Source organism: Palaemon carinicauda, chromosome 6, assembly GCF_036898095.1.
Source record: "Palaemon carinicauda isolate YSFRI2023 chromosome 6, ASM3689809v2, whole genome shotgun sequence".
NCBI classification, from domain to species: Eukaryota; Metazoa; Arthropoda; class Malacostraca; order Decapoda; family Palaemonidae; genus Palaemon; species Palaemon carinicauda.
The window spans coordinates 54584204-54594545 of NC_090730.1; positions in this window are offsets into that span (position 1 = coordinate 54584204).

Sequence of the window (10342 nt, forward strand, 5' to 3'; positions counted from 1 at the left end):
ACACCGTTCAGTATTAATTATCTACAAGGTGGAGAAGTTAGTATCAATATTCACTAACTCAGGCTCTACTTACGTTCCAACTTGTATTCTCCCTTATAGGGAATTCAAAAACTATTGACAGAGGTCTCAGCAATTGCATTGGAGAGGAATCACATATACATCTTTCCTATTTCCTTTCTAGCTTACTATCCTAAGCTATTAAATATAATAGTATGTAATACTATTAAAAATCAGCATTTATATCAATAATATGAACAACTGTATACTGATTTTACCTTTTTTCCATTACAGGAGGAGCCAATAGTGACGTGTGCAGTTGTGTCCTGCAACCACAAGAGTAGGGACTTTTGCAGGTCTCATGGCCCCAGCTGAATCGTATCTGGATCCCCAAGATTCTTGGATCCGAGGGGTTTTTCCAACTGCTCGACCTTGCTGCCCAACAGCTTTGGAGAAGATATCCCTGGCACCATTGAGGCAAGGTATACAGCGAGGGAAACCCTTCGTAGGTGGGTAAGAGGATAGCAGAAGAACTTTCCGGGACCTTACCTACCTAACAAATCTCTTAGGTGCCTTCTGTTCCCGAGGGTGCAATCTTGTGCGGTAGTGCGCCAGTAACATTTCCAGCCTCCCTTCATTCAAATGAAAATGGACGTGGACATCAATAAGTCACTTGAAGGCATGGACATCCATCAAGAATGGATGTCGGAGGTGTCGACTGACACCGAACAGGACCTACTAAGAGAAGTCCCTGGAGAAGAAGTGATTCAACCGCCAACGGAGGAAGAAATATCCGTTTTGTCGGTGACTGAGGACCCTCAGTTCACTGTGACGGGGTATCAACCTATGCCGTCAACCTCTTCAGCCCCAACTCCCAAACCAACTACATAGGTCAACAGGAGCGAGGCGCTACTAGAGTCGATCCAGCAGATGTTGGCTGTGTTCCGGAAGGAACAAGAAGAGATAAAGCAAGATCTCAAAGAGACATAGAGAGAAGTGCAAGATGAGAAATGCCCTGGTACCTGGTACTTCCAGGGGTTCTGCTAAGCCCCTTAAAGTATCTGACCTTCCTCACTGCTTCGACACCAACCTCTGGAGGTCTACGGAGCACATGTCCATGATGAAAGGGAAGCTTTATATCTACGAGAAGTTTGGGCCCAGACTCCTTGAATAACTACAATTCTGGCCCAGCTTTTCAGGGTACCCAGATTACTACATGAGACTGCGAGATGAACCTGCATCCCGCGAGGAGACGGTACTAAAGGAAGTCATTGTCTTCGAACATGACAAGGCACAAGCCATCCTGACCAAGACCCTGAAAGGAGCCAGATATATCAACTCCAAAATCTCTGTATTGAGCAAGAAGCACCCAACCTTCATTGGTCCTTCCTCCAGAGCTTTCCCCTTTCGAGGAAAGCCCTTGAATGTGTCCTGAAAGCAGTCGAAAAGGGCAAACCCTGCCCGGTTCTGTAGGAATGTAAACCATTATCTCTAGCCATGCCCAACTTCGAGGAAAAGTGGAATGAGGTTTATCTAATCCTCTCCGTCTCAAAGTTGGATCCGAAGATATCAGGCCAGCAGTTTAATAAGAACTTTCCAAAGTTGCCAGACCATCCTTTGAGAGGGGAACAGATTTGCCGCTTCCTTGTCTCATCAGAACTGCAAGGAAAATTGTGCAGGTCGAACTAACGCCCAAGACATGTAGTCTTTGCTATGTCCCACATGGGTACCCTTGTGAAGGACTTATATGCCTTTGTCAGGTCAAGGAGGACCTGTAGAGGGCATGTGTTTGCCACAGCAACGGTAAAACACGAACCGGGAAAGCTGATCTCATAATTAATCTGAGGCAGAGACCTTTTCCCACAAGATTTGGTCCAAGAAGTCATTGCCAAAGCTGCCACAGAGAATAGGAACCTTCTCCAAATGTGGGGCATGTTTTCAAAAAGGAAATCTTTCTCAGACAGTGGTCCCCAGCCTAAGAACAGAAAGGCAAAGAGACCACGTAGACCTACACAGCTTTCGGCAGTGACCTTGGCCACAGTTCCTCAAATGGTTGCCAGGCCTCATACCACCTTCTAGATGGTCCCTCAGCAGCTGGTGGCTCAGTCATCTGTCTTTAATCCAGGTTTTGAGAGGCACACGACCACGTTTCGTCCTACAAAATTAACCTCTTCCGCATGATGGGTCACAGGTGTGACCCTTTATTTTTGCCTTATATATTTTGATGTGTCACACGGGTGTCCCAAAATTCTAATAAATCCCCCTAGACATAAAGAAACTGGGAATAGGGTATCCGGACAACTGCCCCCGGGACAACTGCCCCCAGGACAACTGCCCACGGGACAACTGCCCCCAGGACAACTGCCCCCGGGACAACTGCCCCCGTAGGACAACTGCCCCCGTAGGAAAACTACCCCCGGGACAATTGCCCTCGTAAAACCCCTGGACAATGGTGTAAAAAAATAAAAATACATAACTAATAAAACCAATGTTTTATTATTGTTAATAAAAAATACATGCAAAAATATTGAAAAGGGATTTAAATACTAGAATTTTAGATTGTGGGCTATGAATCTCAAAAACTCCAATACATCGCGGTTCTCAAATTCTTGCACAATGTTTGCTATTCGTATGCTAGAATCCTGATAGCGTTTCCGCTTAGGAGGTACTGGATGCCCAGCAAGTATTTGATTTATTATGACGCTGGATAGTGCCTGTTCTCTCTTCAACACCCCCAGAAATTTCCATATATTTGGATGAAATGACGTAATGCTTGCTTGCATATGGTTATGCCAGCCTTCTACGGCGTTGTTGGTTCGAGGTAAATCTTCAACAACACGAGTATACATACTCCACATGCTTATAGGGAAACGTGGCTGTCTCCTTGTATTTCGACGTCTTCTACCGATGTATGTATCTTCAAAATAATCTATTATTGCATCAGCCTCAGGTGGCAACATCTCTTGTAGTTTCTCAAACGCTTCAATAACTTTTTCTGCGGGAACAAATGCTAACGCAGGAATCATACGTATTTGCAAGGAAAAATCGGCGTCAGTTTGGTATTTAGTTTGGAGACCTTCATTTTGCACCTTACGGTATATGCTTTGAGATAAGTGGTAAAAACATCCTTTAACAGTTACGTTGGGGAAGATCTCTTCAATAGCACTCCTAGCAGCTTGTTCAAAGTCTATTAGGAAGGTCTTTCCATTAAGTCTAGGGTTTATAGTAAGGAGATTTTGAAGGATATCTTCATATGCTGCTTGTCGTTTATTTGGTAGCAGAGCATACACACACGGAATAACTCTTTCAGAAGTTAAGCAATGAATAGTGTACAACTGGTAAAATAACTCGGGTACAATCTTAAAGGTACCGTCACCAAACCAATTATCTGATTTCTCCAGAAGGCTAATGTTTGTTGGTGTTGAAAGTAAAAGGATACGCTGCTCAATTAATCCACTATCATAAAGAAGAAAATCTTCACCACTAGAAGTTTTCTTGTACTCGGAAGGAATGACCATGTCTGTTAGGTTTGATGGGATGGGATGAGGAGCACCAGCAGCTTGTTTGTAGCGCCTTATTGCACGTCGAATATGTCTCACCGGCAGTAGCTGAGTTGCAGCACCGCTTGATATCGACTCAACTGTTTGGGAAATTATTGCTGTGCAGTCTCTTCGGTAGCAATAGATTTAGCCTTTATTTCCTGTTGTACTAACAAGACTTCACGGCGGGTTTGGTCAACAGCATGGGTGTGATCATTTACATAGCCAACTACTTCATTTTCACAAATTTTTACTTTCGCTTTAGTTATTATGGCGGCGTTTTTCACATTCATAAGATGTAACATTATTTACCAATTCCTTCTGCTTCACATAGATGTATCCTTCATAAATAAGCTTCATTTTTCCATTTTCACTTTTGACGAGTTCCATGATGGGTTATGTTACTTCTTGTATTTCTTTCGAAAATAAACTTGTGACGAGCTGAGAGAAAGGTTGTGACCCAAAGGCAGGAAGCAATCAACTGAGTAACTTTGTTAAAGAACACTCTCCTTTATATACAAAACCTCAAGGCAACAGGACATAACATGTTCACAAGACACAATGTTACAGAGGAAAACCGGAGACATGAATTTTCATGTTCGTTTTAGTGCGAGGGAAGAGCGCAGATACAAGCATAATATATACAAAATAATTTATGTACGAGCGTGTGACACACGGTTGGTACATGGCTCCCCCCCCCCTAAAAATGACATATTGTACATGTTAAATAGGGTGCCCTGATCTAGAGAGGCGAACTGTAGGCGAGTCATATATATACAAAATAATTCATGTACGATCGTGTGACACACGGTAGGTACAAACTATAACTTGTACGACCGATTAGACACTGGATCCTTAAAATTTTTATTATTATTATTATTATTATTATTATTATTATTATTATTATTATTATTATCATCATCATTTTTATTATAATTATCTTTATTATTATTATTATTATTATTATTATTATTATTATTATTATTATTATTATTATTATTATTATTATTATTATTATTAGTATTATTATAATTTTTATTATTATTATTATTATTATTATTATTATTATTATTATTATTATTATTATTATTCTTTTTTGTAAATATTTGTTTGACTATACAGAATGAGTCAATCGGCGATAGCTTTCGAAAATAAACTATAACTCGTACGACTGATTACCTAATTAGGAAATAACTACATAAAAGGTAATAAATTTAGGAAATAGATACAATTATTTCTTCAATGACCGATTATGTAATTAGGAAGAATATCTTGATAAATTGTTACTAAAAAGTAATTACGTTAAAGGCAATATATATATATATATATATATATGTATATATATATATATATATATATACATATATATATATATATATATATATTTATATATATATATATATATATATATGTATATATATATATATATATGTGTGTGTGTATATATATATGTATATATATATATATATATATATTTATATATATATATGTATCTCTCTCTCTCTCTCTCTCTCTCTCTCTCTCTGTATATATATATATATATATATATATACACATACCTGTATGTATGTATGTATGCATATATGTACAGTATGTATACATACACATACATTATATGTGCACATACATAAATACATACATATATCTTTTTTTCTCGGATATTAGGGATCTAGGCGATACTCCGTCAACAAATACGAGTGTAGAAGTATACCTTTGTGGTCACTTGGAAAATATTTCGGGTAATCAACTTTTTTGCACTGAAAATGCATACGCATATACAAATGTACATATATACTCATATATATATATATATATATATATATATATAGTAGATTTACACATACATTTACCTACTAAACTTATATATGCATACACAGTTGCATACAGTATATACATGCACATATATGTGCACTTATACATATATTCATGCATACGGACGGACACACATATGCGCTGGTACGCACCCACACTCACACACTTATACTAGTAGATAAATAGTTATATGTGATAATTGGCTGAGTTTTGATGCGTTTACGCTTTACGGACAAAAGTCGAAATGCTTATATTGACGCTCTGGTGACAGGTCGTGCTGAAAAGGTTAAGGGCCCAAAAAGAGGATCCTCTGGAAACCCCCCAAAAGGGTGGAGGAGGACGCGGTCATGGAAACAAGTGTTCAAGAACCTCTAAATAATGAGAGGTCCCAGGTAGGAGGCAGACTTTTCCTCTTTCAGGATCGTTGGACCTTCGATCCCTGGACCCACAGCCAAATCCCAAATGGACTTGGTTGGAAATGGAACAAAAATCCACCCCTTTTTCCAGAATTCTTCAAACACTCCACCCCCTTGTTGGAAGAATATACGTCAGAACTGTTGAACCAGAAGGTAATAAGATAGAGGAAGTCCATCAAATTCCAGGGAAGGCTGTTTTGTGTTGTCAAGAAGACTCAGACAAACTCATGGTCATTCTTGACTTGTCTCTAGTCAACAAGTTCATCGAGAGCAACAAGTTCCGGATGCTTAATTTGCAACACATAAGGGACCCCTCTGCTAAAAAGTCTCGATAGACTGGCAGATGCTTACCTTAACCTACAAGTCAGTGGCCCCTCTCCTCCTACCTAGGATTCAGGCTACAGAAGACAAAATATGTTTTCACCGCCATGCCCTTTGAACTAAACATAGCTCTAAGGGTATTCACAAAAACTAGCGGACACAATCGTCGATTAACTGCGCTTCGAAGGAGTACAAGTAGTAGCATACTTGGACGATTGGCTGGTGTGAGCAACCTCCAAGACTACTTGTCTGCAAGTAGCCAGAAAGGTGATACAGTTCCTGGAACACCTGGGCTTCAATATCAATCGCAATAGGTCTCACCTCTCTCCAGCCCAGAAGTTTCAATGGTCAGGAATTCATTGGAACTTGCGGTCACACCTCCTCTCCATTCTATTAAAGAAGAGGAGAGACATAGTGGCATCAGTCAAGAGACTAATCCAACACAAGAGGATTTCAAGATCCCAACGGGAAAGGGCATTGGACTCTCTCCAGTTTGCAGCAGTGACAGACCCGGTGCTAAATCACAGCTAAAGGATGCATCAAGAGTCTGGAGAAGATACGCATCAAACTCTCGAAAAGATCAACAAAGGCTGACCACGACACAATTGTGCACGCTATTAAAGCCGTGGTCAACATCTAAGAGCCTAGAACAGACAATTCTCTTACAACCATCACAATCATCAGTGGTGATACACACAGACGCCTCCCTGGAAGTATGGGGAGGCCCTTTGCAAGAAAGGAATGTGTAAGGGAATTGGTTGCACCAGATCAACAACATCTTGGAGGCTATGGCAGTCTTCGTGACGTTGAAAAGACTATCCTCTCACAGAGCAGTCCACATCAGACTGGTCCTGGACAACGAAGTAATAGTAAAACGTTTAAATCGACAATGGTTGAGATCACCTCACACCAATCATTTGATGTTAGCCATCTTCCACCTGGCAAGGAAGAGAAGATAGCACTTATCAGCAGTTAACCTTCAAGGCTTCCGCAATAGGACGGCAGACGCTCTATCAAGGCGAAAACCGATAAAGAATGATCCCTAGACGCAGACTCATTCTCCTTCATCTTGGAAAAGTCCCGGAACTGCAGATCAATCTCTTTGCAACGAGCGACTCCATGTCTCTCAACTGGAACAGATGGAATCAGATTTACCTGTTTCCACTAACCAATATCCTGCTAGAAGTCCTCGACAAGTTGAAATCTTTCAGAGGAGCAACTGCAGTAGTGGCCCCCAAATGGCCGAAAAGCAATAGGTTCCCTCTAGTTCTAGAATTGAATCTGAAGCGGTTTCCTTTACCAAACCCAGTTTTATTCCAACTGGTTCAGAAGTCGACTGTCTACGCTTCATACTCGAGAACTAACAACCTACATCTTATGATTTTCTCGCCCTAGCAGCAAACAAAAGTTTGGGATCTCGAAGGACAAGGTCGACTTCATTGAAGAATACAAGTCAAGTTCAACCAGGAGACAATATGAATCATCTTGAAAGAAATGGGTATCATTTGTGAAAACAAGGATACCTAAAGAAATTTCAACAGATTTCTGTCTCTCTTTCTTCATCTACCTACTTGAAAAAAGCCTGGCTTCCACTACGATAACTGCGTGTAAGTTGGCCCTGACTAGACCTCTTCTATATGCCTTTGAGGTGGACCTCACAAGCGAAATCTTCAATAAAGTACCAAAAGCATGTGCTAGACTCAAGCCGGCAATCCCTCAGAAGCCCATCACATGGTCGTTGGTCAAAGTCTTGTTCTATGCTTTGAAGGATCTTTAAAGGATCTAACACAGAAAGTAATTTTTTTCTGCTCGCAATAGCGTCAGGGGCTAGAGTTAGTGAAATAGTGGCCTTATCAGGAATGCAGACCATATTCAGTTCCTAGATACAGGAGAACTGAACCCTTTTCCTGATCCTGCCTTTCTTGCCAAGAATGAGCTACTCACCAAGAGGTGGGGACCTTGGAGAATCTGCGCAATGAAGGAACATGTCTCTCTATGCCCAGTAGAGTGCCTTAAGGTCTATCTTCGTAGAACTTCAGACTTCAAGGAAGGACAGCTCTCCTGTGGCAAAAACTCAGTATCAAAATCTATCCCTAAGACAACTGAGAGCTAAGCTCACCTACTTAATTTGTAGAGCGGATCCTGACAGCTCACCCACAGGTCATAATCCAAGGAAAGTTGCTTCTTCGTTGAACTTCTTCCAACACAGCGGCTTTGGAAGACTCCGCACATACACTGGGTTGAGATTATCCAGAATCTTTCACAGACGCTATACGGAGCAATTACATAAAATAGTTTGTGCTATGGTGGCGGCGGGTAGTGTTGTAAAACCCGTCATCTAGCGCTGCACTGAACAGTGAACTGATTTAGGACTCTCCAGTACATCGGGTACAGGGGTACATTTACCCTCAAGTGCAAATCACAATGATGATTAACACACTGTTCCATAAAGGTGCATATCTGACCAATAACACCAGTGCTGAGTGAACGTTGCGTCAAGGTGTTCATGCATTCCCAAAATCTGTACAAATCAGTCAGATTCTGTTTCACATCTCCATTGAGTGGCATTATCTCGATGAAATTAAATATTTTTTCGACAAGACAAAATATGGAGCCTGATATGTTTTCAATGCCGGATCAGATTCATACCCTATTGTAACTACATATGATAATCTAGTTGCAAGGTAGAAATACTAAACGTATTTGCGTCTTATTGCTGCTATGTCAGTTACAGATGAATAAAGCGTACTAGAGATTTAATTAAAGCCGAGAAATGTATTAGAAGTGTGATCTCGGTATTATCTTCCGTCCCAACCGAAAATCAAGCCTTCAATGCTTATTGTCGATGTCGACTCTTTCCCTGCAGGGAGCAGGAAGCCCTAAGCCAGTTCCAAGCTTAGTGGGAATGACAGATAACGATAATGTTATATGCAGGTAACAGAGACCAGATAAGGACCACATTCAAGGTAGAAGGCACTTAACAAACCCAGAGATATAGTACTTTCAAGGTAATTCTCTGGTATGCTTCTATCAAGACGACATGGCCGAGCCTAAAAAACGTATTTTGTGCAAAACGAAAAATCTATTTTTGAGTGAGATACCCATGTCGTCCTGATGGACCCACTCTTCTACCTTTCTTAAATGACCCCATGTGAAACTACTCTATCTGCAGCTATTCCAGCTTAAATGCAAGTTCAGAAGGATGAACCATAGTAGTACGAGGAGAGTGTCCAACGGATACCTAGATAACGACTCCCATTTCATTCACCAATCTTCCCCTCAAAGAGTTAGATCTATTCGGGGTGAAGATTACTATATGTCGTATCTAATAAAATATGTCCACTGATATTATACAACATCCTTAAAATTATATTGCAGATGAATTGTGTCAGGAGATAGAATTCTGGAAACCTTCGGTTTATTTCTCTTGGGGTATCACTGTAGCAAATATTCCTTAGAAAGGCTACGTAAAGGAACCTTCCATCAAGATGACATGGCTGTCTCACCCAAAAATAGATTTTTCACTTTACTCAAAACAGGTTATATATATATATATATATATACTGTATATATATATAAATATATATATATATATATATATAAACGTATATATATATATATATATATATGTGCATATATATATATATATATATATATAAATATATATATATATATATATATATATTTATGCCTCTTCGGGCATACACGCACCTTTGAAGGAGGTAATGTAGGGGTTGGTCTCTCTCTCTCTCTCTCTCTCTCTCTCTCTCTTTCTGTATATATATATATATATATATATATTTATGCCTCTTCGGGCATACACGCACCTTTGAAGGAGGTAATATAGGGGTTGGTCTCTCTCTCTCTCTCTCTCTCTCTCTCTCTCTCTCTCTTTCTGTATATATATATATATTATATATATTTATGCCTCTTCGGGCATACACGCACCTTTGAAGGAGGTAATGTAGGGGTTGGTCTCTCTCTCTCTCTCTCTCTCTCTCTCTCTCTCTCTTTCTGTACATATATATATATATATATATGCCTCTTCGGGCATACTGGCACCTCTGAAGGAGGTGATATAGGGGTTGATAACTCTCTCTCTTTCTCTCTCTCTCTCTCTCTCTCTCTCTCTCTCTCTATATATATATATATATATATATATATATATATATTTATGCCTCTTAGGGCATACTGGCATGACTGAAGTGGCGATGTAGTGGTTGACGGCTTGTGAGAGAGGTCGAGGCCGTTAGTAGA